This window comes from Triticum dicoccoides, chromosome 4B (assembly GCF_002162155.2).
Source record: "Triticum dicoccoides isolate Atlit2015 ecotype Zavitan chromosome 4B, WEW_v2.0, whole genome shotgun sequence".
Classification (NCBI taxonomy): domain Eukaryota; kingdom Viridiplantae; phylum Streptophyta; class Magnoliopsida; order Poales; family Poaceae; genus Triticum; species Triticum dicoccoides.
In genome coordinates, this window is record NC_041387.1 from 256,815,106 (window position 1) to 256,833,962 (window position 18,857).

The 18,857-nt window shown below is 43.9% G+C and overlaps 1 pseudogene; it reads left to right on the forward strand.

Annotated features, from left to right (window-relative positions):
* Positions 1 to 5,902: 5,902 nt before the first annotated feature.
* Positions 5,903 to 11,490, forward strand: LOC119293573 (annotated as a pseudogene).
* Positions 11,491 to 18,857: the final 7,367 nt, after the last annotated feature.

Here is an 18,857-nt window from a genome sequence, read left to right on the forward strand (position 1 = left end):
CCCTCTTTGATATTCAGGTTGTGCTTGGCAAAGTGTTTGGGAATTTCTGGCATGTCGGAACGGTGGAAGCAAAGATGTCCCAATTTTCTCGGAGAAACATATGTAATGCCTCATCCACAATTGTGTCAAGCTGTGTGCCGATGGCCATCGATTTGTTGGCGTTTGTGGATGCACTTGAAATTGGATTATTTCATCATCTGGCTTGAATGACATAGGTTTAGACCTCTTGTAAAGGATGACATTGTTTCTATCAACAGTGGCGCGCAGAGCTGTTAGCTCTTTAGCCACGAAGGCCTCTAAGGATTCAAGGGTAACTAATGATGCCTTGTTCTCGGCTTTGGGTGCTCTATCAAAGTTGCTTGCTATATTGATCACGCCATTGGGTCCCAACATCTTGAGCTTCATATAAGCGTTGTGTGGGATGGCGTGGAATTTTGTGAATGTGTCACAACCTAGAAGAGCATGGTAACCACTTCTGAAGGTAATGATGTCGAAGGTCAACTCCTCTAAGAGGTAGTTGTTGGGAGTTCCGAACACTACATCAAGGGTGATTTTACCGCTGCATCGCGCCTCCTTTCCTGGGATAATCCCCTTAAATGTGGTATAATTGGGTTTGACGCGTGATTTATCGCACTTCATCTTCTGCAGAGTTCTTCATATATGAGATTTAAACTGGTGCTACTATCTATTAAAAAAATTCATAGCAGATATCCATCTACTATGGAGTCAAGGACTAGGGTTGCCATTCCTTGTCTTGAGCCAGTCTTCGGCTGATCCTTTTACACAAAAGTGATAGGCATGTCTGACCACTTATCCGATGTCGCTACCTGATGGACATGGCTTGTCTCGCGAAGGGCTCGCTTTCTTTGGTTCCTTGAAGGATGAGTTTTGTAGATCATTAAGATCTCACATTCGTCCGAGGATATTGTCGCGCACTTATTGTGTGTGTCTGTACTATTGAGATGGTGTTCCCCTCCCTCAATAAAACAAAGTGGATGGGCATGGTTGATCCACGAGTTTATCGATCACAACTCTTGGGCCTGTTATGGGTTTCTTTCTTTTTTGCGATGGTTCTTCATCCCTGAAGCGTCGAGAGCGCTCATTCAGATATATATCCCTATTGCAGTTTGTCGTGTCAATATCGATTGAATCCCTCTACTCCTTTTGGTCCAACCAAGCGTCTTCCATTACACAAAATCTTCATACCAAGTCTGATAACTCGGAGCAAAAAGCTGCTTAGATTTCTAAGTCATAGCTATCTGGGATTTTGTTCTTGACGAACAGGAAGCGTATCCAGAATTCTTGAACTATCTCGTGAGGTTGTTGCTTGATGTAGATTAAATCCCAGACATTGGGTTGTCCCAAACTACTTGGGCAGTACTCAATGTGGGGGTGGGTGGGGTCAAAACTTTAATCCCAGGCTATTGTGGTTTTTCCGCTTCGAAGTACTCCCCCCCCCCCCGCCCGAGGTTGTAGTGCTGAGGCTGAACCAGTAGGGTTGACTTTTGAGTTCGAGCTCCTGGCTTCCTCTCATTGGTCATGCTTTCCATCCTCCATCGCTTGGTGTGTGGATTTCGAGTTTATCTGCACGTGAACATCCTCGATTGAACTAGGAGATAGAGCACGAGGCTTGGCTATGGTTTCGGGACCATCAACCTTTGACTCTTGAGAGAGAAGGGGCGTTCTGACGTCCTTGGTTTTTCGTTGAGTCGATGACTTGCGAGTATGGTGCAAAAGGTAGACCGCTTTTGGTCCAATCGTAGTCAATGTCTCCATTATTCCGAGGCAACAATACAGCGCGACATGTATGGGCCACCAAAGTCTATGCTAAAACCTATGGATACCGGGTAGGGGGTCCCATGTTGTAGGTCTAGGAACAATGGTAAAAGAGAACGAAGGGAGCCGATGTTTACCCAAGTTTGGGCCCTCTCGAAGAGGTAAAACCCTATGTCCTGCTTTGATTATATTGATGTGATGGAGTACATAGTACAAGATGATCTACATCGAGATCGTATGATGGTGTTCTAAACCCTAAGGCTGGTAATCATGTCTCTAAAGACTAAACCCCTAGGATTTTATATGCACCCGGGGTACTTAGGTTATACATATGGTCGGTCATAATATGATGGCTAGAGAGCAATCCTTGAAGTAGTCTTCAGAGGTTTCCATCTTGATCATGTAGTGGTTCGTAGCTTCGGTAATCCTTTCCTTTAGTGATCGGCGGGCCATGAGCCTGGCCCATGGACTATAGGCTGTATAGGTTAGCAGCCCTTAGTCCAGGACATTGTCACCTAAAACCCCCGGTATGTTACGTAAGCCAGGGGTCGAGGTAGTCATAGTCAATCCCTTGATACTTTACATGTACTTTGTACACATAAGAAATTGAATAAAGTCACTTCTCAAACCCATGGAATAATATGAAGTACAATATTGTGGACATGTATACAATTACATATTTGCAACAACCCAGTGGGCTGCTTGGCTGTGTGTGGATAGACTGGGCCGTGCCGACCCATACTGTAGAGTATTTAGTCTTATAGTGCATTGTGGAAGGGCATCGATGAATTGTAAAGGTTGTAGTCATCTTATCCTGTTGACTGTATCTTCTTCTTCCCCAAGCGAACTTCCTTCTTCTCTCTGAATCTCTCTGTAATTCTCTCTCAAACTTTGAGATCTCCGAACCACACCCTCGCCCTGGCAGGGAATGATATCTGTACCGTAGCATTTGCCACAATTTTTTTGTCAACTCCGCTGCGTTCGACCATTCATTTGACCCCTAATCCCTGGCAAAAGGTGTGGATTCCATCAGAAATTCGCGCAAAACACTGGTATACATGCACTGGGTTGGGACAAGTCGCGAGGTTCATCCACAATGACATCCTGGCTTCCGACACTATAGGCCCGCATGGTGGCAGTAGAGCTCATGCTAGTTGAGCTCCACCAGCTCGTGCAAGCAACGATTGCCCAGAGCAAAGTGGTCTCCGTTATGGGCATCCACAACATGAAGGGGTTGGAGGAGCTATGCATCGTAGTTGATTCGTATGCGACCTCATCGGCCAAGGCATTCGATGCACCGGTGCAGACAACAACTGTGTCCCTCAACCAAACAGGGGCGACGCTGGGGCGCCTTCTTATCTCCACCAACGGGCTCGATGCAGCTACTGAAGAGATGAAGCAGTCTCTCGGCGACGTGCTGAAGTGTGTCACGGTCCTGGAGCAAGCACCACCTCTGACTGTTCCTCCACATCAGAACATCGGGCCATCCCATCCCTCTGGACCACTAGACACACAACAATCACATCACAGGACGTAGATATGCGTGCGCATCGACCACTAAGGCTCACCCTGGGCCATGGTGAGCACATCTCGTCACACACCCCTCCCTATGAGGATTTTTCTGTTGAGCATGATGAACTAGAATATTCTCCAAATTCTCGCTCAAATTCTGCTTACGGTCGTTCCAATACTTGCATTCCTCATTTTGATTTTCCCAAATTTGATGGCGGCAACCCACGGTGGCGGAAACGTCAGTGTGAGAAGTATTTTCGCATGTATTCCGTTCAGCCAAATCTCTGGGTCGCCACTATGCACTTCGCTGGCAATGCAGTGCTCTAGCTCCAAACATACGAGGCTATGCACAATATCCAGAGTTGGCCCAAATTGTGTGTTGTAGTGTTTGCAAAATTTAGTCGACAGAAGTACTCTAGACACATGAATACATTCTTCACATTGCAGTAGACTAGTTCTGTAGATGAGTATGCACACCAGTTCGAGGAGTACATGCATAAAATTCTGATGTCTCTTCATTCTAGTGCAATGGGTGGCCACTCGGGCTTTCAAGCCACTTATCGAAGGATCAAGGCCCTTTTCTCTTGGCCTGCTATGAAATAAGGCATACAACAATATGTTAAAGACTGTCCAATCTATGAACAAGCAAACGTGGAGCATATCGAGAAACCTGGCTTATTTAGTCATCTGCATATTCATACAGAAGCATGGAATGTGATTACTATGGATTTCATCAGCGGCCTACCTAAAATTAAGAGTTATGACACTATTCAGTCATTGTGGACAAATTTGCAAAATATGGGCACTTCATTCCCATGTCCCACTCATTTACTACCTTCACAGTGGCTCAGACTTATTTAGATCATGTATACAAACTCCATGGCCTTCCTCAAGTCCTGGTCACAGATCGAGACCCACTATTTACAAGTACTGTCTCACAAGAACTCTGTAGGTTGACTGACACAAAGATGAGAATGAGTACAACAAACTATCCTAAAACTGATGGACTGTCTGCGAACTTAAATCAGCGCCTGGAGACTTTTCTGTGTTGCATGGTTCATTCAGCTCCCAAAAAATGGGTCTACTTGCTATCTCAAGCTGAGTACTAGTACAATACTAATTACCACTTCGGTTTGAAAAAAAAACATTTTCAGGTGTTATATGGCTACAAACTGAGGCACTCGGGCATTGCTAATCTGCAATCTTCAACATTGAATGATCTGACTACTTGGCTAGCAGAGCGCAATGCTATGACCACTGCTATATGTGAACACCTCTTACGGGCACAATAATAGATGAAGACTCAAGAGGACAAGCAGCGTTCTGACAAAGTTTTTGAAGCGGGCGATTGGTGTTTTTGAAATTCCAGCCTATATGCAGTAGTCTGTAGCAAGGCGCACTAATCACAAGTTGGCTTTCAAATATTTTGACCCTTATCAAGTGCTCGAAAGAATTGGAGAGGTTGCCTACCGTCTACAACTTCTGGCCTCAAGTAAAATTCACTTAGTTGTGTATGTTTCCCTACTGAAACCAGCCGCAACACCTGAGGAGCAGACACCTACATCAACATCGCTATAGTATGCTCAAGTGTGCCTGCCATGGCCAAACCATGTCAGGTCCTAGAGTCTTGGCTAGTACGCTTTGGAGAACGCACCAGGAAGCAGTTCAAGGTTGTCTGGAGTGGATTACCGACGACGGTGGTGACTTGGGAATGGACGAGTGTGCTATCTGAACTAACGGCAACTTGAGGACAAGTTATTTTCAAGGAGAGGGGAGTGCAACAACCCAGTGGGTTGTTGGGCTGTGTGGGGACGGACTGCACCGTGCTAGCGTGTACTGTAGAGTATTTAGTCTTGTCGTGCCTTGTGGAAGGGCACCGATGAATTGTAATAACTGTAGTCATCTTATCCCCTTGATTGTATCTTCTTTTCCCCAAGTCAACTTCCTTCTTCTCTTTGAATCTCTCTGAAACTCTGAGATCTCTGAACCACACCCTCCCCATGGCAGGGAATGCTATTTGTACCGTTGCATTTTTTTTTCTAAACTTGTCACACACATCTGAATATCTAAGAACTTAAAAATGGAAATTATATAAGGAACAAACCTTGCCGGTGACCTAGAACATTTAATTTGACAGCTCGACCCTGAGTGTTCTAAACGGACCTGCTTGGTTAGTGCCCGTCGGGAAAAAGTAGTGCGTGACCACTGCCTGAGATGTTGAAGAAATTTTCCTGGATAGGCTAGCTTGTGACATGTGTGTGTGTGTTGGTGCCTGTTTGGATAGTAGTTTTAATATAAGTCAAATACGATGTGGTCCAAATAAAACATGAGTAATAGTACTATGAGAGGTCTTGGTTGTCAGGACGCGTCTAGTGGGCGGCCCGCTGCCCACTAGTGCGATCGAGTGGCCAGCCCAAAAAGGTAAGCCATGTCCTCCCATGGTACAAAAAAGGAAGGGGACAGGCTGCCACCAAACCTGATCGAGCGGCCCGCACCCCACGCTCCCAGCGCCTCCCACGCCCGCTTGCCCCCACGTCCCAGCGTACCTACCCAGCACCCCCACGCCCCACGTACCTACCCAACGCCTCCCACGCCCCATGCTGCCTTCTTCTTCTTCACGAAAGAAACGGATCCAAGTCCTTCCTTCCTCCTCCTATACAGCCGCCATGGGAGAACCAAAGTAGAAGAAGGATCTGCTTGAAAAAAGAAGATCTAAGGGCAGGGTGGTCAGAGCCATATCAGGCAACAACATCAAGTAGGTAATCCCCCTCTGCCCCTCTTCACTTCCCCCCTTTTTCTGCTGCATATGTAGGCATATGTAAACCCCCTTCTCCATGGATCTAGGACAAATCGATGGAGAAGGTGCTTCAAAAAAGAGGTGAATCTGGCACATCACACCAGCCTACTTGATGTTACTGCTGGATGTGTTAAACAAGCCAAAAACTACTTGATGCATGCCAAACAAGTTTCTCCCACCTGGATGTGTTAAACAAGCCAACTAAAAATGAGTTCTCTGGCCAATTAAAACATGATTAAAGCCAACTCAACAAGCATTGTAGCCAAAAACTAAACATGCATTCTACCAACTTGTAGTTATTGTTTGCAAATGAACAAATTGACTGTCCAATAGATATGTGCAATGAAAAATTCTTAAATGTGCAACTGAACATGCATCCCAGCCAATTGAACCTATATTTTGGCAACTCGGCATGCATGCTAGCCAAAACTAAAACATGCATTGTACCCCACGTGTACTCGGCATGCATGCTAGCCAAAATTGTAGTATATGTGCAAATAAAAACATGTTTTCCCAACTAAACATGCATGTTGGCCAAAACTAAGAAAATGTATCCTGGCCAACTGAGACATCTATTCTAGCCAACTGAATACATTAACTGTCCAACTGAACATGCATGTTGGCCAAAAACTAAAATAAATGCAACCTGGCCAACTGAGACGTCTATTCTAGCCAACTAAAAACATTGAATGTCCAACTGAATATGTATGCTGTCCAAGTGGAAAAATGCATCCTGGCAATTGAGACATCTATTCTAGCGAAACCAGAAATCTGTAGTGCGACAGCAAAAACACAAGAACTTTTGTCCATGGCTAATGAAGCCACAAAACATATTAACATATTCACGCATATAATCTTGTCCCACACATATATTCTGGTCCCACACCTATTGCAAAGATATAGTGGAAAAATATGTTCAATATACCGGAACTAAAAACATAACGGTGATGAAAATATATAACTATAATCTGTCCTCCAATTCTTCTTTCTTGTTTCACCTGGATTTTCCGTCTCAAATGTAACATCAAATTATGTGTAGAAAAATCTGAAACAGCTCCTTGCCAACATAGAAAACCTACACATCATTGAAACAAAACAAAGGGAAAAAGTCAGAAAACTCTGTAGTAAAAAGAAGTCATGCTCTTGCCAGCTATTTACTGCAAACTGTGCAACTAACATAACAACTATGTGCAAACAAAAAAATTCATAACTGTTATAATAAAGATTATGCTACAGTCATGTTGCTTTTAGAACTAATATTGTCACAAAATGGTGTGCAACTGCCTATTTACTAAGTTTTTAGGTTGTTCGAAATACTCTTTTCTGTGGTTACCAATAGATGACATCAATTTCTACTTTTTTATATGTGCAGGGAGTGTGTGGCAGCATCCAAAAAAAGGAAGAAAAAATGCTTGATCTCAATGAGTTGCCTCCTGATCTCAATGAGCTTCCTCATGATACGGATCAGCAGCAACCCAGCATGCAACAAGGAAAATGGACAGAAAATGGTCGATCTGTTTACTACACGCAGGCAAGTCATGATGGTAACCCTATGGGCCATGACAATGTGGCAGGCCAGTCATCAGACCGTGGTGCCCCTGTAGTGGTGTCTTTGCAGTCAGAGAGCCATGCTCTAGATGACACGGGAACCGAGGCAAATGTTCCTGGTCCAACCAGGACTGAGCTAGGAGCTGGGGCTGTTGACGGAGCTGTCCAAGGAGAAGAAGGAGAGGATGGGGCTGGTTCTCAACCTATGGAACCCTATGTTGGCATGAGGTTTGACAACCTTCAAATTGCTAAGGATCACTACAACAGCTACGCACTACGGATGGGTTTCTCTATCAAGATGAACACATCTAGACGGACACCCTGCACCAATGAATTGATAAAACAACAGTTTTGCTGCAACAAGTTCAAGAAGCCCAAAGCTGATGATGGAGGAGCCGAGGCTCCTCCTATCCTGGACCCTATTCCAGATCCAAAATCTGTTGACAGTGATGAGGAGATGGAAGTAGAACCTCCAATATTTGCTGAAGAGGAGGCTGGTACTAGTAAGAAGAAGAAGAAGCGCAAACGCGAGATAATAAAGCAGACTCGGTGCAAAGTGAAAATGTTGGTGAAGCTGATAGATGGGCGATGCGAGGTGACGCACTTTGTTCGGGACCACAATCATCCGCTCGTGAACAAACCTTCATTATCCAAATACTTGAGATCCCACCAAGGCATCTCACCTGATGAAAAGGAGTTTCTGCGCATCTTGTATAACTGCAACTTGACTACAGGTGTGGTGTTTTTCTATATCCCTTAAAGAATTAAGTTTTCCTCTAGGCAGTCCAGTGTGCAACTGTTATGGTACTACTGTGCAACTGAAATGACTTAACTATGCAACTGGTGTCCAACTTCCCATGCTGTTTGTATATCACTTTTGGTGCTTGTTGTGCAACAAGATTGTCTTTACTGTGCAACTACACAATGTCATGTATGCAAAAGGTGCAAAAGTGTTTTTAAAAAGGTGCAACTAGGTGTCCATTTCCTGCGATTATCTTCTGTGCCAACACATGTCCTATTACTGTGCAGCTGGATGTGCGCATTCGTGCAACTAAAAAAGGATATACTATTTGTTTTTGTATTATGCAGGACGTATGATGCATGTAATGGCAGAGTTCTATGGATCTGAGATGATGGTGCCATTTGGACCAAAGGCAATAACAAATCTTTGTACAAGTTTTCGTAGAGATGACACAAAGGAGGGTGATCTGATTGAGACAATTGCACACTTCAAGGATATACGAAAAAACCGATCCAAACTTCTTCTATAAGGTGAAATATGATGAAGAGGACAGAGTTGTCAACATATTTTGGGTGGATGGCTTAGCTTGAAAAGCTTATGCGGAGGCGTACCACGATTGCATATCATTTGACACCACCTACATGACCAACATGTACAATATGCCGTTAGCGCCCTTCATAGGAATAAACCGACATGGCCAATCTTTCATGCTGGGTTGCGCGTTTGTGATGCAGGAGTTGGCATCGAGCTTTGATTGGGTCTTTGGTGCATTCCTAGAGGCTATGGATGGCAGACCTCCTGACAACTTCATCACCGATCAGGATGGTGCAATGAGGCAGTCAATATAGAGCATCTTTCCAACCACCGTGCATCGCTGTTGTCGATGGCACATCATGAAAAAGGCTCAGGAAAAAGTTGGTTGGCTATTGTGCCGGAATCCAGGACTCTCTGATGATTTCAACAAGTATGTTGACTTCAGCTTCACTATAGACGAGTTTGAGCAGAATTGGGCTGGGTTAATGGTGAAGTACGAGGCTATGACACACACACACTTTGAGAAGTTGTACGAATACAGGTCAACTTGGGTGTCGTGCTACTTCAAGCACAGGTTCTTCTCGTTCCTACAGTCTACATAGCGTAGTGAGGGGTTCAACGCCATCCTGAAAAGATATGTGAACCCACACAACTCAATGCTGAACTTCGTCAAGCAATATGAAAAAATCCAGAACCACATCCTTGCCAAGGAAGGCTGCAATGATTACAGGATAGAACACCTTGAGATTGAGCTGTGGTCCAACTTCCCAATAGAGAAGCAAGCTTACAAAACCTATACTAGGGACCTTTACCACAAGTTCAGAGAAGAGTTTGAGCTAATTGGACGTTATAATGCATTCCAAGTTGGTGCTGATATATTTGAGCTCAGACCGAACCAGGAATTTGTTGCCAAATATGGTTCTCGAAACTACTTGGTGCAGGCAAGGGTGGAGGAGGGTTCCTATTTGTGTGAGTGTTGTAAAATGGACAAGGACGGCATCCTCTGTTGCTACATCCTCAAGGTGTTCACCCATATTGGAGTTGATGTCATACCGGAAAGGTACCTGCTAAGACGGTGGACACCTACTACTGTACCTAGTGCGCCAAGGACTGGTTATGAGCAACCGGATGAAATGCCTCCTCAGTCAAAGAAGCAGATAAGGGAGAGGAACATGATATACGATTTTCGGAAACTAGCAAAGTTTGCGAGTGGTTCTGATCCAGCACAAGCATATGTGCGCAGCACGTACAGAGATCGGCCACCTGAACAAGTCCAAGAAAAAGAAAAAAAACACTGTTGCCACGGGGCCATCAGATGATGGCAACCCTCGAGAACCTCCTCCACCTCCAGGAAGCAATCAGGGGGCTCATTATCCAGGTAATTACCTGCCCTAACTCCTGATCTAACTAGGTGTGTAACTTCAGTTGCACACATCATTGTGCCAAGTTGCACACATCTTGGTGGCCAGTTGCACAGAAACAGGCTGCCTAGTTGCGCATGCTGTGTTAGTTCAAGCATCGAGATAACACAACTAACTTGTTTTTCCTGTTCTGGATATAGATGATGTCAACCCTCAAGGACCTCCTCCACCTCCTGGCTGTACACGGCATCCTCTGCCACCTCCTCCCCCGCGTGCTCCTCCCAATGGCCCTACAGGCAGCACTCAGGGGGCTCATCGTCCAGGTAATTACCTGCCCCAACTCCCCATCAAACTAGGTCTGTAACTCCAGTTGCACACATCATGGTGCTCAGTTACACAGAAACATGCTACCTAGTTGCACACGCTGTGTTAGTTCGAGCAGCAAAGATAACACAACTAACTTGTTTGTCCTGTTCTGGCTATAGGTGATGCTAACCCTCAAAGACCTCCTCCCCCGCTTGGCCCAACTAGCAGTGCCCTGCGTGCTACTCCCAATGGACCTATAGGCAGGACTCAGGGGGCTCATCACCCAAGTAAAATACCTTCCCCAACTCCCAACAAAACTAGGATGTGTGACTTCAGTTGCACATATCATAGTGCCCAGTTGCACAGAACAAGCTGCCTAGTTGCATGTGTTGTGTTAGTTTGAGGATCAAGCTAAAAATCTAACTTGTTTTTCCTGTTCTGCCCATAGGCGATTACAATCCAAGTACCATGACGGGTCGTGCTACTATAGGTGTTTTTTTTCAACTTAACTTGCACACAGCAACCAGTTAGTTGCACAACATGGGCTGTGTGGTTGCAGAGAACATCAATACTGGTTGCACAACAAAAAAATACTAATTTTTTTATATGATTATTACACAGGTGATCGTGATGGTCCTACTGCCCCGTTGGAGGCTGCATCCCCTGCACAAGCTTCTGATGATTTTGTGCCCAGGGATCCTCCAAGGTCTACTACAAAGGGTAGGGCAAAGAGTCGACGGTACAAATCGGCGCTGGAGCTACACCCAAAGAAGAAAAACAAATGCAGCCAGTGCCAATCTACAGAGCACACTACTGGTGTGTGTCCACTCAGGCTACTGTGATTCTGTTTCATCGTTTGTAACTTTGAGACAAAAAAGAAAAAGAATGATGTTTTTTAGCAATGTTGGGACCAAGTGGACACATTCAGCATCTATGATTTCTCTTTATCTAATTTATGCTCATTGAATTAGTTCATGCACTGTGTAAACAAGGTTGCTATTTGTGCCTTTGTTGGCAACTGGTTAAATATTTAGTTCTTGAACAATTGTATGTCCAGTGCTCTTAATGTATCAACAAAAGTGATGATATTGACTTGCAAACGGAATTACTACTAGTGTGCAACTACAAAATCTGCATAGAAGTTGTGCAAACCAACAACTTCCTCCATGGAGCAGAGAAAGAAAAAGAGTACTGACCTAGTCCTTGTCGTATCTCAGCAACTTCCTCCATGGGGCGGTGTTGTGCACGCTGATGACCCAATCATATGCCAGCTTCTTCCTAATGTTGAGTACTTCCTTGGGTTCGTAGTTGGGCAGTTGGCTATCGTTCCACTCAGTGGCGTTAAGCAGTGCGAACAGCCCACACTCATTACTGTGATGGGCAAGAAAGAAAATTTGTCACATAAAATTAAAACCAATAAAGATAATGCACTCTGTGCAACTGCTTATGTTCTACTGTGCAACTGTTTATGTTCTACTGTGCAACTGCTTATGTTCTACTGTGCAACTGTTTATGTGCCACTGTGCAACTGCTTATGTGCCACTCTGCAACTGGCTATATAATCCATTAGAAACTCATAAAAATGATAAACAGATTGCAGACTAGTACTGTGTCTTAAAAATCTAAAGATTGCACATGTAGAAAAATTTAAAAACTACAAAATGATGGTAAGAAATTGAGAAGAGAGCCATGCTTATTGTCTTACTTGCCGAGTTGCTTATGTACGTCAATGTCAATAATCTGGAAGTGCTCGATGCTGAACTTTGGGTAATGCTTCCTCCATAGCTGGCGTACTGCCCACGCGATGGTAGAGGCGGTGGTCATCAGCTCAATGTTGTCCAGCGTCCTGTTTGAGTCAAGAACTTTGAAGCGTCCGTCCCTCAAGTTAACATTGAAGACCCAATAATGCCTCCCTCCCTCCTTATCGGTTACATCATCGCACTCGAGCACCGGCAGCATGACCTGCAAGCGTGAACGATTTCAGACACAGATACAGGCTGTAGCTAAGAAAAAACAGTAAAAGACTTGGTCAAGTTAAAAACAGGTTGCAACAAGTATGTGCCAACTAACAGATGTGTCATGTGCAACTGAACATGCTATGGGTGCCAACTAAAAGAGATGGATCATGTGGGCACAACACTCACCAAGTCCTTCTTGTCGAGACGGTTCTTGTAATCAAACTTCTTGTTTCTCTCATTCACGTTGTGGGTCCCTGCTGTAAATTCATCTGCAGAGATTATAAAGCATGGCTCAAACTCCTTAGTAGATGAAAGGCCTCCCTTAATTGGTCAACAAAAAAGTGCTACAGAACAAAGATGAGGGTAAAGAAGGTTTTGGAAAAACTTACAGAAAACCTCAGTGGCATAACAACCTTCTTTGACCCTTCTGGTAAGTTCCCCATGCTGTGTAAGATTCCAGTCTCAATAACAATTTTTGACAGCCATTGAACTGGCTTCATCGAATCAACTAACTCCTTTAAAGAAATGTAGAAATCACCATACCTGATTATCTCAGGGCTGAATTTTTTTTTGAAAGCAATAAAAAGACAAGTTAGCTCGAAGGGTCACAGCAGCAAAAAAAAATGTGCATGAAATTGAAAACAGAAAAGTGTGCAACTAAAAGCCCTGTTCTGTGCAACATGCTATGCTTTCTGTGCAACTAAGTGGATGGTCCTGTGCGACTGAAAAAGATATGTATGTAGGCCATGGGGAGTTAGTTTACCTGGTAGCTTCATCATTTGCTCCTTCGTGATGCCTAACCCAATACAAGAGGGCAGTGTAAAGCTTGTTCACTGCCTCATTGGAGCTGAAAGTCTTCTTCTTGTTGTAGTCAATGAATGGAGACCTTTGAGATGTTGCTGGCCTTATTACCCTCCTCTGTCTTCGTGCAATAGGTGGTCCCGAAGAACTGCTCGTGCCAACTTCTGGTTCTACGCATATCGGGGTGTGGCAATTCTCTAGTGATCCAACATCTAGCTCTTGAGCTATTACCTTGCCAACATCAGCAGCAGCGCATCCTTCATTCACAGCTGCTGGGTCCAACTCACACTCATCAATAGAAATCACACCGGCTTTCGCTGTTTCTACTGCTAGAGCAGGTGCTGGAGCATGACCATCTATGCCGAGGTTAAAAGATGGTGCATCACAGAACCCGTCACCATGATAAGACTTTGATCTTCGTATGGTTCAAGGACCAGGGCATCTCCTTGCGGCACAAACATGGGTGCATCGTTCACTGACTTGGTTCACGATAGTGTTGTAGTTGGCGGCCTTGGAGGCTTGCACCTACTTATAATCTTGAACACCTCCTCTTCTATTAATGGTTGCTGAAAGCCAACTCTTGGTGATGGAGGCTTGCTTGGCTGCTGTGTGCTGGCTCTTGGGGACGACAATTTGGTAGTAGGATCACCTCCTTTTGTGTTTGGCATTGAATCATCTCTATGAGTAGGCACCTTGGGGCTTGCAGTTGCAGTGGTGCCTTCATGAGCAGTTGTGGTGGTTTTGACTGTGACCACGCTGCTAACTGACACATCAGTTGGCACACTGGTATTTGTAGTTGGCATCTTTCCAATCAAAGTTGGCAGCAACCTAGCAGAACTTGGCACCCCTGCATCAATGGCTGTGGCTCGCAGTTCTCTCTCGTCTCTGAACCCCAAACCTCCTGTGGCCTGTTCCCCTTTGTGCCCCTGGCAAACTTGACAATCTTTTGCTGCTTAGGTGGTTTTGGTGGGACTGTTGAAAGGGGAGTCTTCCCCTCGATCTGTTGAACTCCTGTGATGGTGGTTGGCTCTCTGCTCACTACAGTTGGCATATCAGTTTGAAGCATAACTTCTTTGACCATATTTACTTCAGCATCTGCACTCACCATCTTCTCCTTGGTTTGAGGCAACTGCCGATTCTTCTTCATTGAAACTGCTTTACGCTTCTGGACCACATGAGGGTTTGCCATGGATGTTGCCTTGCTCTTGCCGGAGCTTAGGTCTGGAAGCTGCTTCAAATATTCCTTGTATTTTTCCTTTGAATGAACCCAGTCAAGACCCTTTCCTGCTTCCTCCATGTCAATTTGATTCTTTTCAGGTACACTTGATAAAAACAGGCTCTTGTCAGTGGCAAAGTTGATCTTCTCACACATATCTTGGTCGCTAAAATCTGGCACGGGAAAGGTGGTTGGCAAAGCTGGCTTCAAGTTGTAGAGCTTGAACATATCAATGTTGTCCTGAGACTCTGCTTCGTCATTTTTCTTTGACTTTGACAAATCCTTGCCCTTCCAGCAAGTTTTGTTAATTAACACCTGTAGTGTGCTCCTGCTACTCAATGAATTGTTGCTGCTGGCAGGGGTGGCAGAAGTGCTAGTCCTCCTGGATGCATTGCCGCCTGTATCACCAGAACCAGGGGTGTTGTCATCATCATCGTCATCGCTGCTGTCGCTGCCTCCATTGGATCCCACTTTATCATCACCATAACCATCCTCGTCTTCTTCATCGTCATCTTCTTCCCTCTCACTGCCATCAACTGCTGCGCCTTTGTCTTCTCCCCTCTCACTACCATCAACTGCTGCACCTTTGTCCCCGTCCACCTCTTTGGCCTCACCTTCTTCTTCCTCCTCCTCTGCCTCACTATCTTCTTCCTTGTCCTCCTCCTCTCCTTTGTCCTCTTATTGTTTGTCCTCCTCGTCCTCCTCCTCCTCTGCATCTTCTTCATTGTCATCCTCATCCTTGTCCTCCTCTTCTGATTCATCCGCATCTATGTCGTCATCATCGTCAACATCTATCGCTGCTTCCATTTCCTCATCTTCTTCTGACTCATCCTCAACAAATTCTTCTTCTTCTTGTATAGTTGACCCCCGTCTCTTTCTTTTTGGAGCACGACATGATGCCCCGGTTTGCATTGATGGTTGCTGTACGTAAGGATCAATATTCGGTTCCTCGTCATCGATCTTGGCAACTGCTTCAATGAAGGTGCCAACCTGTTGAGTTACAGCCTTGCACATGTCATTGACCACTTCCGCAATCTTTGCATTTTTATGCATCAACAAAAAAAAAGATTCAGTACTGATTTAGTTAGAAAAAAATAAAAAGTAAAATGTTTGTAACTGACCATGATGTGATAAGCAAAAACCGACTAATACACACTTTCTGGCCAACTAAAAACATGATTCTAGCCAACTACACATGCACTGTGGCACAAACTAAAAACATGCATTCTGCCAAGTTGATGTCAATGGTTGTAAACGAACACTTTGACTGTCCAAAAGAACATGTGCAACTATAGAAGCTTATATGTGCAACTGAACATACATCACAGCCAACTGAATCCTGTATTCTCGCAACTACAAATGTTATACATGTCCAACTGAACATACATCCCAGCCAAAAGAAAATGTTGGTAAGTGGTACAAATTTCTGTATGCAAAACACTATCCTGCGGATTGTAGGTTATTGGTAACTTGGATGCCACGAATGCTTCAGCTTGCAAAATTCCACCAAACAGTGGTGTCTGCTCCGTGCCTCTATACTCCTCTTTAAGCTGATGTAAAAAAAGAGAAAAAGAAAAGAACAAGGTTATCAAAACAGATTTGTGTGTTGAATGAAACCAAACATTATGTGCAACTACAACAAGATACTGGGGTAGACAATTCGACTATACATATATGCAACTGAACAAAGACACAAAAACTGTGCAACCCACATGGCACCTAAAAAAAGTTTCTGCCAACTGATGCCGCACATCTGTGCAACAAGATTAGTAAAACTGTGCAACTTAAAAAGATGGTGTGCCAATTTAAAATGAACATGTGTGTAGATGCCAAACTTAAAGCTACAAGTTGTGCAACTACATGCATTGTTGTGCCAACTGATGACAGTTTTTTGTGCAATTTCCAAAAAAAGTGACCAGACATCAAAAGAACATAAAAAGAAGAAACTGTTGGAAAAAAACAAAGAGAACTCACTTGTAATTTGCCGAACACACCAGGAGAGATGGTATCCTTCTTGATCACCTTGGCAATTAGAGTACTATCCCATGCATTCGATCGAATCACGCAGTTGCTTACTGGGATGTCATGGACAAGCGCATCAAGGTATAGTATCTTCACCAGACCCAGCAAAAGAAAAGCCAAGTTCAGTTATTATTATGAGTATTTCAGCAAACTATAACTACACAAAAAGAACAAGAACAGATGGAAGTGGTCGTTTTCACTAACCGTCAAGTGATACAAGCAGCAGCAGACAGTTTGCTTCTCCTGGTCCATGTTCCGGAAAGCTTCGTTAATGTGTTCTGCTACAAAAAGGCAGATGTTTGTGTTCTTGAGGTTTTCATGATCTAGCACGAGTCCGTAGCACTTTGGGTTGAGCTTCAAGGTCGTGGTTGGTGCTAAGAAAGTGCTGAAGGCAACCGCAAGACATGCCATAAAGAATGTGTCATCCGTTCTTCCCCCCATATCCTTAATCATCGTGGTCCATGTACTGATCTGGGGATGAGAAGTTCCAGTTATGTTGAAGGTCTCTCTGAATCTCCTAGTTGTATCCTTGTCAACTTTTAGACACCTGTTAGGAAGATCAAATACCCTTTGATCACTGTCAGCATCGACACGGATCCTTCCCCTTCCTGGGAAAACCATTTCAGAGGTCTGTGGCTGGTAGGACTACACCAGGAACTTAGTGAGGTCCGCTGGAAGTGTGTCTGATAAGTTCAATAGCCCCCCGAACAACCTCGAAACTAGCTCTGACTTCTGTGGTGGGGTTAGAGAGGCGTTGAAATTTGCAAACCACGCTGGTGATGCCCTTATCCTGCCCGCTTGTGATGGTCGCTCCACATCTTCCCCTGCAGCCACCTCAAGTCCTTCACCACTGGCCTATTGATGAGAATATAAAAACATTAAGAAAACATTAAAAACAAGAGAAAAAACAAGAATGAAAAAAATGTAGCAATCATCATTTGGATTAGTATTGGAAAAAGCTATATATTCATAAAATGGATCATGCCAACTAATATGATGTATTTGTGCAACTAATAAAGATCATGAGGACAACTGAAGACTGCCAGTGTGCAACCTTCAAAAAAAACTAAGAAAATATATGATACCTGGCAACTACAAAAAGTTCTAGCGGATGTGCAACAATAAGAAATGATATTGCAACAAGATAACAGCAACTAAAAAAGGTTTGCAAGGAACTATTCAATAGCTCATAAACACACACAAAAACCACATACCTCGGCATCTGTTGCGGAAGATGCGACAGCTCCTCTAGCAACTGCTGCCTGCACACAAAAATGACCAGTGATGTCAACTATAAAGAAGCCAACTTGTCAACTACAAGATGTCAACTAATGCCAACTAATGTCAACTGTATTTAGATCAAGATGACTAGAGATGTCAACTACAAGGTTGTTATTGACAAACTAAAAACAAAAATGGTGGTGAGAACTGCTGCATAATTTCATCAGCGTCTAAAAAGCGAGAAACACTTATATTCGAGAATTTACTTACCCTAGAAGATGACTCAACTCCCTTTCCAAGTGTTGCACGTCTAGTCCGCTTTACAACATGGAACTGATCAGCATCCTAAGAAAAAATAAAAAACATGAGCATGGGAAAAATAAAAAAATGTTATATGGCCCAAACAAAACGGAAAAATGGGCTTGTGCCATCAGCATGCCACTTACCTCAACATCCTCTCCCTGCTCAACACTCCGCGCAGGTTGTGACGCCCTGATAATTACGCAACAGTAATCCCACGTTAAGGATGCTGAATCACCATGATTACTGTTGTTAATCTCGTGTTAGTTCGAAACCGATTCAAATTCAAAATTCAAAATCAAGCAAACAATAGAAGTTTTCCAATATTAGAACTAAAATGTTCAATAAATAGTAGATAAATCAGAGGCTAGGATAAAATTGTAAACAACATTATTAAAATTTGATAAGTCATTTAAACAACCTCAAACAGTGGCTCAATACATTATTTAATAACCTTTTAATTAATTCTAATCTAATGTGAAAATGGTATTTCACCTAGACTAGTTTTTGGTGCTAGGATCTAATGCACTGCAATTTATGAGCTAGCTCCCATATTTTATAAAAATCAATTAGGTGCTAAACATTTTTGAAAAACAGAAAAAGGATAAATAAAAATAAAAGAAATAAAACAAAGCAAAACAAAAACGACCCCCCCCCCGGCGCTGGGCCTTAGCCCAGCTGGCCATCCAACCAGACCGGCCCAGACTTGGCCTATATGGCCCCCTCACCCAGTGACCTAACCAAACCCCTCCCACACGATCCC